This window comes from Colletes gigas, unplaced genomic scaffold (assembly GCF_013123115.1).
Source record: "Colletes gigas isolate AHSC1104 unplaced genomic scaffold, ASM1312311v1 Colletes_gigas_Sc00022, whole genome shotgun sequence".
NCBI lineage: Eukaryota > Metazoa > Arthropoda > Insecta > Hymenoptera > Colletidae > Colletes > Colletes gigas.
In genome coordinates this window covers 78,824-98,061 of record NW_025106651.1, presented here as the reverse complement: position 1 = coordinate 98,061, position 19,238 = coordinate 78,824, and the positions used below count along the sequence as shown (strand labels likewise).

The 19,238-nt window shown below is 35.8% G+C and overlaps 1 protein-coding gene across 1 annotated transcript in view; it reads left to right on the top strand.

Moving 5' to 3' along the window:
* Positions 1-5,120: 5,120 nt before the first annotated feature.
* LOC122401173 (muscarinic acetylcholine receptor gar-2) overlaps positions 5,121-19,238 on the top strand; it is a 40,635-nt gene continuing 26,517 nt past the window's right edge. Inside the window, exon 1 of the mRNA XM_043403137.1 lies at positions 5,121-5,219. The gene's annotated coding sequence lies outside the window, so the exon portion shown is untranslated. The remainder of the gene's footprint in view (positions 5,220-19,238) is intronic.

Genomic DNA, 19,238 nt, shown 5'->3' with positions numbered 1-19,238 from the left:
AATTAAATGGCCCGCGTATTAATTTTGCCTTTATTTCCTTTGTACTCGTAAGATGTTACATTTTCGGAAAATTTGGATGGTGTGACCAGGTTATCGGAAACGGATACTATTTATCCATTGAAATTAGCTGCAGATGTTAATCTTGAAATTAGCGCCTACATCACAGACACGATATCTGTGCCTATATTAAAGTTACCATCAATAGCTACAGTTTTGGCAAATCTGGTATATAAAGATAAAGGTTTATTCTCAATATTCAAAGATACATATTTAATAACGAATCGTTTCTTCCTGAGATAGATAAATCAATTTGCAAAGAAAATGGACAATGGAATTGTATAGTTATCTAAAGTTGAATCGACAGAACTAATTCTGTAGAAGCACATAAACCGTTCAAGTTCGTAGAGAAATAGTTCCCATCTTTGCGACTAGATGGCGAAACAAATTTGTTTATATCAATATTGGCAGTTTACTTTAGATATATTATCACACCCGAAGTATAGAACAGATTATATACGTTACGACCAAATGATTTTACCTGTTATGAGACCTCTTATCATTCCCCTATCACTACCAACGTTATTCGTTCAGACTGGAACTAAAGTTTTATTGAAATGCTTTTTACAACCAAAACGTGATAAACAGTTTTTAAAACGTGTTTCTTGTACAAAAAGCATTTTCAAACTTTTTCTGGATTATAATTCTTCCTTACATGCGAGAAAGTAACCAGTGAAGTTTAGATGATGTTAAATGTTCCTCTTACCAAAGTTTCCTCATAGATTTCGAAAAATAAGTACACGCGAGGATGATATACTAAATTATGTATATTAAGAAGCATTTCCTGCTATAGTGAATTATTATCAAAAGGTGTTGAAGGTAGTTTTCGTACTTTGATGATAATCTACCCGTGATAACGATATTATTCCCAGCGATGCATCGCATCCGACTGCATAGTTATCTGCAATTATTAATTGATCCTCTTTCCTGCACACGAAGATGTATCGCGATAGCAAATGGAAGCCCAGTGTCGCATTAAGCAGGGTAAACCGCGGTCGTTGAAGCGACTTTCGTAGTTTCCTACATCTTTATCAGAGAGTACAAACGAGATCGTTCTTTTGGTGACCAGGGTTGTCTTTGTACACGCGCGTGTAAATATTAGCGGAGGATGATGAGGGCCTTCCAACATTTCCTCTTTCATTCTTTTTCTTTTTTTTTTCACGTCACTGTTCTGCCATTGACCGTCCTCTACACGCCAGCCTGCCTATAGATCCCGGTCGCCGTCGCGACGTCACTCTGAAAACCTGCTTTTTACCTGCGCTCCTGCCACTTTCAAACATTACCGAAGACTGCTCGCTGATATTACCTTTATTCAAACGCGACTATGTCCCTCCTCACTGGAGGGCTAGAAGTTTTCACCGCGCTTGGGAAGTGGATCGTTCTTTAACCAAATCGCTCGAGGCGTTCTGCGCTGGTTCCAGATCGAGTCAAGCAGTGTTGCGATTTTGTGGTTGCAAACTGATTAGTGGTAAAGCATGGTAATTGCTACGCGGTTGCAAACCTTCAATTAAGCGATTATTATCTGTTTAAAATCCTTTGTCTGCTACTTCCTTAAAGGATAGATTTAAAGAAGATATACACATAGGCTTTCCTTGCATATTAGTTAAAAAAAATATATATTTATCGTCCTTCTTAAGGTTTGTGGTTAGTTTTGGTTATTTTAAATTCTTTTTTAATTCGAATATTTCAGATTTTCTTCGATAGGACTTAAAATGGGAGAGTTCAAGGCGTTTGAATGTTAGGTTGACTCGTTAGACAGTATTGAATTATCTATTGTGAATATAATTTTATTGTAGTATCGTTTAAAAGACAGATCGACGAAAGCACACGTAGCAAAGGGGCAAATCAACTGGTTTGTGTGTTGTTCGTGACGTTACGTTGACTCACTGGTAGATCCTGCGGTACGGTGTTAATTTTGGACTGTACTTGATCATACATCCTCGTCAAAGCAGAAGATTGGGATCACCGATAGAGCTTTGCATGCGCTGACCTACTGCTGTTGCACAGTTTGCAGCATGTCGTGTATCTCCGAAAGCTGTTCGCTGATCGACACGATCACGCCGCACGATGATGTAAACTCGTACAATTAGTTGGACTCCATTATAAGTCGAAACGCGAATTCGTGCAAACTGTAGTTGAACTATTCTGAACACTTTCAAAACATCGATGAGTAGATAGCGAAGATTTAATTATGCGGGTGCCTTTGTATACATCAATCAAACATTCGTTTTTAATTTGGGATAATTGCTGGGCTTACCAATAACAAATCTTGCATTTCAAAATTGATGGTTATCTTCTATACATTGTATTTATGAATACTTTATTAAATAGGAAAAATAAAATTTGTAACTAGAAATAAAAAATAACAAAATGAATTTTCTATCTCTTAGAGATTCCTTCCTCATATTATCTAAAATATTCGAGGACTAGTTTACAGTTGTTTAGAATCTGTAATAGGTAATTTTAATGTAATATCCGACCACCTGTTCGAATTTAGAAAATAATATTCGACGATGGAACGAGCAGACAAAATAGTAAATATTATTTACCAAAATATAGAAAAAAAGAAGTATTAGTTTTACGCTTTTCTGAAAGGAAAACAAACTTCTCGCGTACACTATAATATTCTGCACTCGTATCTTTCAAACAGAAAATTTCGAGCAAGATTTCAGGATACGGTCACGTCAACCTAGTCAATCGAATCTGGAGTATCAAAAGGTAGTTTTCTTAGCCCAATATTATATTTAGTTCATACACCGCCGTGCTACCAACCCACGCTCCGAAACAGGAAATATTATAGGGGAGGCCAAAGATGAAAGTAACAGATTTAAGTATTTATTTTTTCCTGACTTAATTTTCACTGCTCACTAGTCAATCCACCAATTAAAGTGGTAAGCTTGTGTACGTCTATATCGATCAAAGCTCTGTCAGTATCGTAAACAAACAATTTTTTATAGACACAGATTAATTGTAACACGTAACTGATGAGTAAATAAATATGTATCCAAATATAAATTAATATTCTCTTTACAACGTATAAACGAGCTAACGATTTTTTAGTCCGCATATTTTTTCGCGTTTCGTCTATTGGCGAAACAAGAAAAAGTTCAATACGCCAACCACAGAGTATTTTTTTCATTTACCATCTATTTTTGTTACGGTATCCGAGTTTTCGTCGATGTTCGTATGCCCTGTCGGTTAATTGATTGTGGTTTCGATACTGTTTCTTCGAGCGTTCTTTTATTATTTTGTTGCAGTTGTAACTTAATTGAAGTTAATAATTTTTATTGTGTTTCGTGTGATATTTTATTATGTAATGCTATTTAGTCTCTGAGCATTTTTTCTGTACTTATTTTATTATTTTAGTCTTAAGTTTTTTCCTTTAATTATTAATGATCTCAACTTAACCTTCCATTATTGTCACTGTTTATTTGTTCAATTTCATTCTTTGAATTACGATTTGTACATTTTGTGTACGCAAAATAATGCTGAATCACATGATTTACCGTTATACTATATATTGAGGATTATAAGAGGTACAATTTCACAAGCTGCTCTACTTTATTTCATAAAGGTGATTACGGATAGATCTCCTGTCTAGATATATAAATGTTGTCGTTAATCCCACTGGAAACTATGGACCAGCCATAGAACAATATATTACTCGATAACATCGGTCTAACTTTCTAACTTCGCGCTTTGAATTTAACGATATTTTAATTTTAATTAGTTAAAGTAAACACTTAGAAAAGTTATAAACACAGAAGACATCTCTAAAGCATCTATGTGCTACCCAATATTTACCAAAACTATCCAATACAGTATTAACAGTAATTAACAAATATACTCGGTAATATTACGCGTAAATATAACGTACAGTAATTTCATTTACCAGTCACGTAAACAATTTTCGTTTCAACCGTGTAAATTCGTTCGATTGAAAACTGTCTGTCGAGCTTTTATATTATGAGAAGAATCACCAAAGAATAAGACGTACTAGAATTCTTCGGCAACCAACATCATCCCTTAAACAGTGAGATTACCGTCGTCAGAATCACTCTGCAACGTTCACGTATCGTTGTCACAATCGAGTGACTCATTGTTAATTCACACACCTAACCGACGCCGCAGGTTCCCGGCCGATTATGGAGAAAACTAGGTGAATTGATAACAACGCCACGGTGAAACGATTCATCCCCCTACGCGGACGTCGAAAGGCGCCGAGCGTCGGTGCGCAAGCGTCTCCTGAAACGAGGTTGGCGACGCTGCACAGCGTCGCGTCGCTCACGGCGCTCACTTGAATTCTCGCCGCGTGTCCGTCGGCCGACTCGCCGTCGAACCGCATCCGGGACAGATTTTTGAACGCGACGGAGCCGGAAGTCGCGCGCTTCTGCCCGTGTCCTTCCCTCGAACAAGATCGATATGTCTTTTTAGATACCGGAGGATAAGAATCTCCATCCACCCCTCGACTACCTTTTTGTTTTCCTCCCGCTGTTGGCTCTCGTATTCTGGTATTCCCCCCTCAGTCTGACACTTGCTCGAGTTATGTGGTGCGCGAGTGAAAAGAAAAGACAGTGGAAACACTTCTCGATCATGTGGATGCCTCGTACGAAGCCACCAAGGACGCTACACTCGCTTCACGAACAGTTATTTGGCCAATGTCCCTACTGAGCTCCCCAATCCGTGGATTCTACGAACATCAACCGGAAATTACAAAGTAGAACAACGAGAGTTATTGGGAAGATATGGCTGCTACGAACAAGAAGAAGATCCAGGCGATATTCGTGAAAGTTACCATCGATTAACAACTTTGTCGATCCAGAATTCTTTGTCGAAGAATAGTGTCAGAGTACGAAGTACGAGGAAAAGGAGGATGGACTTATTAGAAATGGAGTACATTCGATCGGTTGAATGGTACTCGATCTAAGTGGCATTCTCAATTTGTTAGAGAACCATGTAAAACTGTCTTTCGAACGAGTTTCTTGTAATGTTACTCGTGGATCGTTGAATTTCGTGAAAGTTCTATACCGATCACAGAATATCGAAGAACCGGAAGATGAAACCAAGAACTCGGAGAAGCATGACCAAGTGCGATAGCGAGAATTGAAGTTCCGCGAATTTTCGTGCCTAATTCATCGTAGTCCTCTAGAAGGGCACGCAAGGTCAGTTGCCGATCACTCATTCCATTTTTACAGTTTTATTTTCTGGGAATCTTGACGTTAATTATTTCCCGCACAAACTCCGTTCCATTTCAGCTTTGAGTGTTTTGGAGAACCTCTTTCATCGCACGTAAATGTTTTCGCGAAATGATTTTGGAAGAAACAGAAACAGGGTACACACTTCGAATCCATAAGTCACATATAATTTAAATGTTTTCAAAATATAGATATTTATAGTTTACAATATTTCTGTAACTTCTGAAGCTAGTCTGATAGGATTTCAAATGTGATTAGAATTTATTTCGTTTCCTCATTAGTGAATATTTATAGCGGATGTTAAATGAATTACGTCAGAAATGACGTCAAATGTAGCGAACCAATGGTCATAAGGATTTTTTTTAAACCTTTTACTACTGCTATCAACAGAATTTTTAAAGCAATCACCTTTTTCTCAAACACCAAATGCAAATGGAACATTCAGCTTCGCTTTAATGCTATGCGTGCGTGATATCGTCGATCGATTATCGAAAAAATTACACATACATTCCAACGATCACGCCTTGTTAAACAAAATGTAAAGCTGACCGCAATTCCCGTGGAAAGAGAAACGCGTGCACAGCAGATCTTTTTCTGGACGAAAATATGAAGAATTATTCAGATTCAAAAACCGTTGACTGCACGCTATGGGACTAGGTGAAAATTCCGAATGCCAGTGGTGCCAACCCCGACGTAAACGGACTCCAGAGCCATTTATTCCGCTCAACCAGGCTATACTGAGGCCATGACTGACAGGTCTGGGTTAGGTAGGAAGAACGTTGCCGGGAAAAAGAACACTGTTGCAGCATATGACTGTTATACATATATGCATGGATTTGGTTGATTCCGAACGTTGAAAACTATACCAAATTATAGTCGAAAGAATGACTGTGGCCACCTTGAACTACAGATTTCTTTAGAGAGCATGATAAACGTTGCATAGAAAATTATATATAATATTAAGGTCACTTGTTTTAAGATAAAACATTTTGAACAATTATTTGAGACTGTCTAAACTTTGATTAAAATCTAAATATACAAATTAACTTATATACATATTGGTCAATTCTGATATTTCTTTTATATGGAAAAATGATTTGCTCTGTTTAATAGGAAACTTGTTATTATATAGTTTAATTAGTAAATATTTTTTTAAGTCTAAAATATAGTCATAATTCCGAAAGCCAAAATATGATTTCATTTTTATAACATGAAAGACCAGTAATGTTTTCAATTTTTTTTTTCTACAATTTGTAAAACGTTTGTGTACACGCATTCGTATGTTTGTAGATTTTGTCAACCGAAAGACGAAAACGAAAGCTTGTTTTGTTGAAAAAATTTAATTATTGCGTGAGAATTCCAGGATTAGTTGACACGGAACGCAGAAGGATTCTGGTTCGTGCGTTCTGTGCTAGGTTTCCAAAGGACAATCGATAAATATCGATTAGTCTGTTCTTCGTGTATGAAGAAACCTGTAGTTGTATTATCCTGTCATGGCACTTCACTCGATGGGTGATATAGTTCAAAACGTTCATTACTTCGAGCAGTAGAATTCTACGGAAGACATTTTAATAAATTCATTTATTATTAGAAAATATTAAACATTTCAGTTGTCTCATTTACAGAAAATATTATGAATTATTCAACTATGCAACTTGTGAAGTAACAAGTAGATTCACGATGCCATGTTGCAATCGATAAAATGTGTGTAGATATCATTAACTTCTAATATTGCATTCATATAAATGTAATCAGAAATTCTTCATGACAATATTATATTCCTGCAATTACACATGCTATAGTGTTCATTTAAACATTCAATAGTGACAGATATTGCCCTACATTTTCCAAGTTTCGTAATAATTTTGAATACATAAAAACGAAAACAAAATTAATTTCAGTCCTGATTAACGATTCAAATTATGCCATAGATTCTTTTAAAGATCAATAATTAATGCAAGCAACGCAAAGCTTTTATATTCTCGGAGAAATAAATGAAATTTGAAAAATAGAGAAATTCGATAATAACGTCGCACTGAGACGCATTTAATCAATTATCTGAGCACACAGTCGATCGCAATTTAATTGCATGTTCATACATCTGAACTGCTGTTCCTTATAAAATCATTAATAACCGGATAGAAATATGGCAGAATAAAATGCTGTTATGTCACGATATTCGTATAACTGTTTTTGTATATTTCAGCTTTATTGCAATCAATGTATTATTTTAATGAATTGCATACAGTGCTCGATCAAGAAGCGTTGCTATTAACAAAAGTGTGTTTCAAATTTTATATTCATTTTTAAAGGTCTTGATATTAGAGGCGGTTTTATTTAAATGAAATAAATTAATCTAACGCACAAAACCGAAGAATTTGGATATCTTAAATATTTTACAAGAATGTTTACACAAAATACGCCCGATACCAGCAAAGATTCTATAAGGACGTACTTGTACAGAACGTACCACTGTGATTTGTTGTTTATCAAGATTTCCAGTCGAATCTACTTAACGCACATGGCAATCATTAAAAAAAACTCTAGATAAATAGTTATGACTACTATAATATATCACGAAGCACGACGAAGCACATTTCGCAAAAGAGTTGATAAAGAGCACGAGACCCTGCAAGCACACGCCACCCTTCGTGAATTGCGTTTAACCTAATATGGGAAAACCGTCACGAACATCTTGAGTAATAAGTATCAAGCGCATGTTTCGCTCTTGAAATGTTTTCAACCCCCTTCGAACAATTCTATTTCTTCCAATCTTTCGAATAATGTTTCCACGCATTTATCTAAAGTTTCGTTTGTGTTGCTAAAACAGTTCGTTTAAAGACTAGATTTGGAGAGTGTGGAGTTAAAGTCGTGGTAAAACCGATAATGGGGTAATTCCTTATGTGAAAACAAATGTATGTAAAAGTCTGTAATATTTTTACATAAAAAGTTTTGCGTTTGAGGAAATCAATATCGAACATTCGTCGGGTACGCGTGCGATCGAGTGCGGCTTGGCTAATGTGTCTGGCCATTACTCATTATTTCTACTAGTGTTTGTAAACATTGACACGGTGCCGCGGTGTTGTCTGTTTTATCTGTCCCTAACTAGTTAGAAGATAGTAAGATCGACAGAAAACAGTTAATACCATGCCACCTTCAAGGTTTACGAGCACCAATACAAGTAGAAATAGCAAATAATGGTCAGACACGTTAGCAAAGTTGTGTTCGATTGAACGGGAAGCTAATCAATCAAGAACAAAGAAATAATTTTTATTTTCTTTTGGACGAAGAATTATCCTCTCTCCAGTTGTTTTACAAATTTTTAGAAAAGATTAGAAAAATACTAAGAAATAATTATTAATCTTACGACTAATGACCATTCGTTAGGCTATGCCTCATATAACTGTGTTGAAATTTGAAAAATCACTACTCAACATTTTCCACGTTAAAACGAATTTCTCCAGACGTAGAATTGAATTTTTTGCCATTCCCGCGCGATTATTTCTGAATTGGAAATTGGAATAAGAAAAAGAGAACCAAACGAGCGATTATCGATGTTGCCTAAAGCTTTCACCGTAAGCCGGAGCATTATTTCAAAAGAGCGCGTTTTATTGTGAAAATCTGAGTATTACAGAATGCACAGAATAACAAGTAGTCAGTTGCGTTACGATTATGTCAGAAATTATCGAAACAGAATTTTTTATGTACAATAAGAAAAAAGTATTGGATGAAAAAGAAAAAAATAATGTATCAGTCTGAAAGATGTTATTTTGTACATTTATGAAGTTGAATATAATCAATTAATCATTTTCAAATAATATCTTCTTGTCTAATCTGCGAGCTTTATATGTTGCAAGCACGTATTATGGTATCTGAACGATTTGGAATGTGTCTCGAGTTCGTTGCTATAATTTCTCCCATCAAATATACACGGATCGTCTCTCAAATATGAAGACCAGTAGCTTATCGTAAGACAGAAGTTAGTTTGTGACGTCATTCACAGTCGACGAAATGGCCTTGAACGGCCAGTTGAATTTGCGCTTGCAATAATAGAAGCTTTATTACTTCTACGCTAACTGTAGACTGATAGCTGACTCGAGGCTTAATTGCTTCTGAGTGTTCTGATTGACGACTGAATGATAACGGACTTCTGTGTAAAGTGGTACACGAAAATTTGGCAACGATGCGGAATTACCCCCAGGCACCGGATCGTCCGTTTTAAAAGCCCATTAACAACGATCTGTTAAGAAGTAACTTTTTAAAAAATTTTTTTTTTCACACTTCTAAATTCGTGGCACGTTCGCTTATTACTAGAAGTGAAAGAAACAGAATCGCTACGCTTTAAACCAGAGACTCTCAACCCTTTTAACGACCACACTCTTAAATTTCATTTTAGCTTAACGCGAAAAAGAAAATTCAGTAATTTTCTCCAGTTAAAATGTGTTTGTTATTAGACTGCACAATTGTTTATTTTATTTATGATACAAGAATAAAATAAGATAATCTTCTATTTGATCAATATGAGTGTTTAAAACCCACGCAGTGACAAATAGAAAAATAATTTTTTAGCCACCCTACGTTTCGAAACATAAAGGAATGTAAAATAGCTCAGCCAACGTTGTTTTTAATTAATATAAGACTCGGTAGTGGCGTTTTTCTTTACACAGAACACTGAGCACTAGCGAGTCTTGCACTAATTAAAATTACTACCGACTGGACAATTACTTTGCTTTGTTTATATTTTTAAACATACGCTGACTGCGATATCGTGTTCTATTTAAGAAATTAATCTTGGTTAATCCCATCAGGATATTCTTTGCTTCTGCTAACAAAATGTTAAATGAACAGAAAATCTCTTCGACTTAAAAGTTCCACGAAGTCTGGGGCCGGTATCGTGAAATCTGGCAGCGTCAGACGCTAACAGTTATACCATTTGATACCTCCAATTACTCTCCAACCACTGGCATTATTTGCATATACAAGTGGTTAAAAGTTGCATAACAGAGGTTCAAACCTACTATAAAGATCAGTCCGGGATAAACAAATTTGTGCAGTAATAATTCAATCATTGAACGAGAAAGTTTGTGTTGTAATGTTTGATTTAAAAGCTAATTACATCTGTTGTTGGTTTTCTAGCCTTGCATCGCATTTACACGAGCACGACATTGTAACTTGCTATTGTAAGAAATTTAATTCGCATCAATCATGTTCATCTTTCAAATGAATTATCTAGGCCCCTCAAAGGTGAGTACTTTACAACCGAAAATAAATTCCAAAGAACACGATATGTCAAGTTGTCTTACTCTGAGTTTTATACCAATTGAATACTGAAGTGCACGGTCAAGTATCTGATCGATAAATGAAATGCTGAATTCGTTTATCCCTGTATCAAAAGTACTAGATTCTTCACAGAATTATTTCCAGATTAAATAACTCTGAAAATTTTATTACTTTTCTGCAACGTTATGCCACTTTGATTTATAGCTAAAACTTAAAATTGCATCAAGTTGCAATATACCTACATTTGCTGAAGTATAGCGAATACATCACTGGCCGTAATAGTCTCAGTTAAATTTTAAAAAAACGTTTTACGACCATCCAATAATTCAATACGCAGCGATTGAATCACTGAAAAAAAATTTTAACTCTTCATTGCACGATAACGAAGTGATGCTAAAAAAGCCAGTTTCCTTGAGCGCTCAATATTGCATAAAGTAACAGACTCAATTCTATTTCATAGGGCAGAGAACCTTGTTTGTCGAAGCTGCCTGGCGATGCTGCTTTGTTCTACCTTGTTAGTATGGCATAATTCTATGAAATTGCTATTCTTTCCGAAATCGCGGTAAGTTTAATTGCTTTTACTTTTAATTAGACCGCCCCTCTCCCACCGATTAAAATATACGACATCTATAAATGTTCATTTCGTTCCTGGTCGAACCGAAAGGTGCAAAATGTCTTTCGTGACACTTGTCACGCGTCACAAATGTCATGAATCGAGAATCACGAAACGATTGTGACGAACAGTGGTCTGCTCTTGTGATCATTTATACACGGATCGAAAGTGGAACACTTTTTCAGACAGTTAATAACACTTTCAAATTTCCTGAGATAGTAAATATAAAATTTAGGGAACTTTTTAGAAATTTAATTATTATCTTGTGTCTATATACTAGATGATCTAATGTACGATACTCTTCTGAGAGAATCCTCGTTCATATTCCCTTAGAGCAGCTACGAAATTTCCATTAGCGAAACTGTGACTCGAATATCTATTGGCATGTTCTCGATCCGAAAACACAAGCTGTATATTGATACTAAATCGTACAACTTACTAACTTGCTATTAACACAAGCCACAGCATCTACCTACAATATCCCCAATTAGTAAACGAGGTTCGTGTAAACACGTTAGATAAATACCAATCGATTCCCATGTTGTATTAAACGGAAAATTAATTTGTTATTATTTTGTGTCTGTTCTGCAACTTTGTAAGAAAACATTTATAAGCTAACTTGTATCAAACAGAAGATTTAGTTTTGACGTTATAATATCAAATATCACATCCTGATTCTTCGTGTAAAGTATTAGTGAAATAAAATTTTGTTATACATGAAAATATTTTTTTATATGAACGGAACACGAGAAACCAGCTGCATACATTATCTCACTGCCTAGATTTAATTCTTCAAGGACGAAGATAAACATCCATATGTATTGCGTGCAAATATACCAATCAACTGGTATACTTGCGACAGTTTATGTTTTAATACAAAACTACAGGACAGGAAAGACTTTTCTACTTCCAATTAATTTCCACCGTGGATGAAATTTATAGTTTTTATGCGGCTGCGTGATAAACGTGTTGAATATCACAAAGCAGAAGGCACGTGTGATATACAATTTCGGTGCATGGAGAATAGTTTCATCCATTGCAAAAATGCATTAAAGCACACAGAGGTGCATTCAAAGCAATATTATTTCATAGGATCTACACATGTTTTTCGAGCGTGTGAGTAGTATGTACGTATATCACTGCTCTCTGCGCTGCTTCGAGCTTAAACAACTCGCCTCGAAAGTCGAATTCATGAAATTAAAGTTGTTATATTTCGATATCGAAGCCTCCGGGTCTAAAATGGTAAATAACTTTCCGATACCCTGAGAAATAAGAAATTTGCTTGCTCTGGTTATGGTTACATCGTTGCAAAATATCTCCTCCTGTCGCCTCTATGGCCAAAGAAAGAAGAACGTAAAACTGTTTCTTAGAAAATGGTAGTTCGGTTCTTTAAAAATAATATAAAACAGAGAAATAATAAAAATTTATATTTGTGTCTGAATGGCAATATATCTTTTTGTTTAAAAAAATGTGGATGTCTCTGACAAAAATATTTCCCAGAAAATTTGATTCTTCTGGCTATGGCGTTCATGCGAGTTGCAGTGAAGTAGCGTTGATATTCCAATACAAAACAATTAGGTGCAGACTGAAAAGGCACGAAATACATCACAGGAAGCATGGGCAGTGGTAACAAGCGAAACCAACAGCCTAATTGCTTTGAAATAAAAAAAGCATCCACGAGAAAACTGCAGAACAATTTGCCCGATGTAATAATTGACACTGCGCTTTGTTATAAAATATTGTACATTTTAACGGGTTTCAATAATTTCGGAACTATGTAAAGTGTAAAATGCGCGAACACTAAATATTTGTAAAAGAAAATTCATGGCTCAAAACGTTGAACTAAAATTTTCGTACGGGTCATGTCACGACCCTGTCTCAACTATTACACCTTTTGTGTTGGAATTAGATGTCTCAGACGTCCAATTTTTCTCCAGCCATAAACATCTCCCAAACGTCGACTCCTTAACGCTATAAATGCCATGACTGTCTCCAGAGAATACGTTCCAGTGTTTTTACCGAGCCATAAACGTCAAGCACGTTTCCCAGACGTTGTCAGTAAGGGCCTCACTCGACCCCAGCTTACATTTACACAGTGCAAACTCGAATTTAATAGTAACGGAACACAATTCTCCTTGCACTCGTTAAGATTATGAGGTTGAAAAATAAGAAACTGAAAGAGAGATGTCAAAGGAAGTTTTAGTGGACTCGTTAGTCAAGCTACCTAGCATTCATTAATAAATTATACACTTTTGGTATCCAAATTTGTAAGAAGTATAAAACTCTCTAAAAATAAAAAAGAAATTCTGTGCACGAGGCGAGCGGTAGATTTAAAATTAAGTTTAATTCTTTGTTCTTGGATCCCGCACGCAATAGCCATAAACTGAGGAAAGAGAATATGAGCTTGTAGGTCTGAAATTGTAATGGCGTGAAAATGCCATTGTCAGGAAATGGAAGAGACAAAATTTATGGAATTTAAACTGGAATGGCGTAGAAATGACACAGTCGAGGAATTGAGTCTACCAGGGACTGGACTAGTGTTCTCCTTCCTCGGTGATCTTTTTTAAGTATCGAGCACATACAATGGCCCATTAAGGGCCTGTACCTATCTAGCAGCCGCGGCCCTGTAACAAGTGTCAACGAATAGAGTTGGCGGCTTTCTTCTGCAAAGGTGTCACTTAACACGCTACTTGAGTACGCCTGAAGAGTTCATTATATCTCTAACACTCACTATAGGGTAAGTGGTTTAGAGACGTGGAAGTGTCGGACAGTGTAGTTCAGTTTTGGTGAATATTTCAACTCTGACACATTCTCTGATACTTTCTGGGGAAATTCAACATCAACAATTGAATGGGTTATAGAAATTAAAATGTTCTTCATTTATCTCTGAAAGAAAATTTTTTAAATTGCAGAAGAAAGGTTTCAAACGAATATTCGTAACGTATTGTTCCCAAAATTGATGAACGATTACATATTTTCTGAAAAGCAAACACAATCGTTGATCATAAATTTGTACGCTTAGATGGGCAATTAATGGGATGCGTTAATTATTGGAACGAACACTCTGTTGATTGATGGAAATAGTGGAACGAGATGCTGCGCATTTGTCGATGATATCTGCTTTGTCATCGAATAAATATGCCGTCGAAGAAAGGAAAAAAGAACAAAACGTCCGATTCTGGTTAATCGCGGGGAATCTGATTAAAGTCGACAGGAAGGGAAAAGACGTTAAACTAGGTTTGACGACGGTTTTTTTTTTCTCCTCAAGAAAATATAATTGTGTAGTTATATATCGATCTAATTCCAAACCGTGGCGACTTCCATCTCCGCTATTGGAGGATATTAAATCAGTTGACTGGGAGGCAACTTCCTTCGCTCAAACTAAGTGATAACCACTTTTTCTTGGTCGTGCAAACGAAATTACGTGGTACTCGAGTGGCGTTTGAAAGCTCTTCACGAGGAACGATAAGAAAGCGACGGTCCACATTGGTTAATTCACGTATTAACATAAACCACTCGAACCACGATAATCCAGTTACCGTAATTATTAAAAACGAATTTACCGATGTCTTACGAATTTGGCTATATTTAGAAAGATTTAATGAACGTTATTGGTTCTCAAATAATGCAATAAAACTCTTGAATTTGATGTCTTCTTTTAGTTTATGGATTTCTCTTTTCCTATTTTTTAAATTTCGAATTTCCTATGTTTCGTTTCTTATTATAGATAACAATTCGTACTTAAATATCCATCATTTAAAGATAATCTACCTATTCAACTCAAGACTCAACATCGATTATACCATTAGCAGATTACATGCCACAAGATAATTGCTTTATCGAGCTGTATAATTGCTACTGGTACGTAGAGCTGTTCTCTATGAAGAAATATATTTCCTGAATCGACGAACTCGCGTATTTTATTATCATTTAAGCGATACAAACACAGTTAATACAATTCAAACCCAACCGTATCGATTCGAACGTGTTCTTCCACTGTCAAACTTCTAGCGAGTCCCTTTGTTTAGAAAGTGGAAAACCGCTTTTTCACGTAGGTCCGTATCGTTACATTACATTGAAAAACTGCACATCGGTAATCGATGTGTTCCACCAGGCAGTATACACGTATCCACAAATAGATGCAAAGCAGCCAGGATCACAACGGCTGCCGGGAAACAAACATTTCAGTTGCAGATCGCTTGGATTTCGTAAACAACGCGCAAAAAAAAGAATGGACGGGAAACAGCTATTGTACAGCGATTTCCAACCTTATTCGGAGAATACTCCGTAGTCGATGCCGTTCGAAAAAAAGCGCCAAAAACGTAATCGTTGGCTGTTCCGTCGTTTTGTTTACAATTGATACATCCATTTAGGAGGATTTGTCGCCCGTGCGCAGCTTTCAAAATCCAATTCATTTGCATTTTACGTGACCACGATTCTGATTTAATCCAAATATTCGATGGAACGAATTACGAAACGTATAAATTTATTCATACGGGAATATTCATATATCTTGGAGCAGATTTCAAAATAGTTTCGAGGAAACTTGACTTTGTTCATATAGAATGCACTCTATCTATACAGGGTGTTCGGCCACCTCTAGCAAAAATTTTAATGAGAGATAGTAGAGGCCAAAATAAGACGAAAATCAAGAATACTAATTTGTTGATGGAAGCTTCGTTAAAAAGTTATTAACAATAAATTCAAAAATTTCAAATCGTTCTGGAAAAATTATTTTCGGTTGCGGGGGTCAACTACAATCATTTTTGATGAGTACACATACCTCCGAAATCCTATCTACTTTCGAGAAAAAAAATCGAGTAGGTGTTGAAATTTTTCGGCGAAAAAAAATTTTTCAAATCGTTCTAAAAAAATTATTTTCGGTTGCGAGGATCAATTACAATCATTTTTTATCATTACACATACCTTCAAAATCGTACGCACTTTCGAGAAAAAAATTCCTTACTGAAAATCCAATTAGGTGCCTAAATTTTTCAACGGAGAAAAAAAATTGCAAATCGTTGTGGAAAAATTATTTTCGGTTGCGGGGGTCAATTACAATCAGTTTTTGTCATTAGACATACCCACGAAATCCTGCCCACTTTCGAGAAAAAAAATAGAGAAGTTGTGAAATTATTCGAGAAAATTGAAAAATTGCAAATCGTTGTGGAAAAATTATTTTCGGTTGTAGGGTTCAATTACAGTCATTTTTGGTGAATAGACATACCCCCGAAATCTTGCGTATTTTCGAGAAAAAAATTCAGTAAGGGCGGCACTTTAAACGTTAATAACTTTTTAACGAAGCTTCCATCAACAAATTGGTATTCTTGATTTTTGTCTTATTTTGGCCTCTACTATCGCTCATTAAAATTTTTGCTAGAGGTGGCCGAACACCCTGTATGTTGAATATTTCATATTTCACATATTTATAACAATTTTTGATTAATAATAATTCGATAATTCTGCTTTGATTAATGAAAGATTGACAAGTAAATCTTGTGTCAATTTCTGCAGTAATTATTTGCATGATTTATTGGAAGAATAACCATTAGATTGCACATGGCATGAGATTGATGCATGGTGGTGCATCGCCCTGTTTCAGCCGAGTAGCCAAGCAATTTTTGAACGAACGAGTTTCTAACTGATGGATAGGTCCTGCAGGACCAATTGTCTGGTCTTCGCCGACTTCGCATCGCCCAGATTTAAATTCGCTAGATTTTTATTTCTCGAGTCACTTAAAAACAGTTATTTAGACTACACTCTTTGCCAGTACTGGAAATATTTGACTTGTTTGAACCTGCAAACTAATATAGTTGAACATAAATCAAATAAAAAAAATACATTCTTTGCTGCCTTCTCAATTTAATAAGTTTCTACATTCTGAAACGGGCTTATAATAAAATAAACTATACGTCAAATTTCCTTTTTTTTCTGTTACAAATAACGACCTTCTAACCAAAATGAAATCAACTTGTATTTCTAAACGATACTATAAAATATTAAATAATCAGTGATTTATCACATTCACACATAATCTATCCAGTTACCCACGCTGTTTCTCAAACAATTACGATAATTAGTTTCATTCTATCTCCTCTTGTATCTCGCTGGCGCAGTTTGAATTTTCCGTCGCAATTATAACGCGTGGAATGAAAAACATGTTTTCCGTAACACAATTCCACAAATAATACTTCTTCCCTCGTTCCTCCTCAAACCAAATAATTGTTCCTCTCCGAGTAATCTCCAATTATTCAAAAACATCCGTGTAAAAATTAGGTCGAATAAATGTTGTTTATATCGTGTTTCATATTCGGCTTGTTGCAAATCGGTTCGTTGATTGCGCGAGCGTTCTAATCTTCTGCAGTCTTACGATCATTAAAGCACTCGTTTCCTGAAATTTCCGACACGTCAGACTCTTCTTACTTTACGCCGTCGCAGAATTGTGTAGCGTCGGTCCTATCCACGTTCCATTTTCATTATCTCTTGGTCGTTTCATATCGTCTGCACACAGAGGCACGACATGTGCCACGATAGCTCGTTTAACCCTACCACCAAACGCGACCGCTATGATCTGCAAGGATGGGAAAAATGTATCGCCCGCTCGCATCCTGACGAACATGACGTACGAAGACGATAAGACACGGGCAGATCGACTTCCGCGATATTTCCTCGCGTTCGGATAGCGCGAAATGAGGCAAAGAATACTGAAAGGTGTAGAGTGTCGAGGAAAGGATAAGCAAGTATCTCGAGCTACGTTTTTCGTTCGAGGAGAAAAGATTTTAAGATATTATTTTCGAGTCGGAAACTACGTGCGCGATAGCTTCTATCTTCCGTAGAAAATGATACAAGGACCTTATTCAAAGTTCACGAAATATCTCCTGGATGTACTTCGCATTTACTCGTTTGATGTTTGTTAAGCACTTTGAAACTTGGATTTACTGCAAGCAACACTTGTGAATTTAATTATCTACGTTAACGAGAAATTAAGTAAGAGGAATATACTTCCGAAAATAATATACCCTGTCGTTCTGTGATTCAGAAATGAGGCCTCGGATTATACGAAGCACGGATGTAGCTCTATTGAAATACCTCCGTTATGAAAAATATGTGAAATATCAAGTCGAACGAACTGGGGAAAATAGAGCGAATAACGAAGAAGATTTTCAAATTATTTTTATAATTTTTATTTCATAATAAATGATGTATCTTCATCTTATTCGAATAACTCGAATAACAAAGATTCCACTTTAATTAGGAGAACTATAATCAGTCAGCTTTGTCTTTGTATTTGTAAAACGTTTTTATTCTTTTACTTGGTACCGTTTTCTTCGTCATTATATTAGACCTTTCATCTTCAGGTGTCCCTGTCTAACAAAAGCATCAATCCCAGCAGCGTTTACGAATAAATTCATTACGTTTTAGAATCTTTACTTGATGTATGCGCTAGTCTCTAAAGAGGAACCAATGTTGAAAGTATGTATAATGTAACAAAGAAAGGGATTTCTTTCTAGTACCGTAGGAGGCCCCAATTAGCATGACCTATTATAACGATGCTCACGAAAATCATACTATTGTTTTGTCGTCGAAATGGAACATCACTCTCCTACAGCTTTTACGGTTATCACGAGTACTGACGCTGAATCCTCTTTATACACAGAATACACAGACACAATAAACAAAATTAGGGTTTCTTGTTACTTGCCTGGGTTAATTTGTACGAACAATGCAACTACGTTATGCAGCAAATACAATTATAACGAAATATTGTAATGCTTAAGCTGATCTGTTAAATGACATTTACTAACCATAATATTTGACATTTTTTTTTAAATTGTACAATTTCGTCGAAGATTTTGAGATGATTTTTTGATTTTACTCTTTTCTTATTACTGCTTCTTTAAACAGTCGAACTAAGAAATTTACTGTCACGAAACTCCTCGTTGGTTGGTCTAATTCTACTATAAGACTTTGGAAAGCTTGGACTCGTTAACAAGGAAGAAACTTTTAAATGTGTTGTTCTGTTTAGATCAGTGGTTTCTAAACTTTTTAGAAGACAGTCTTGTAAGGAAATCTATCTCTGAATTTAAACGAAT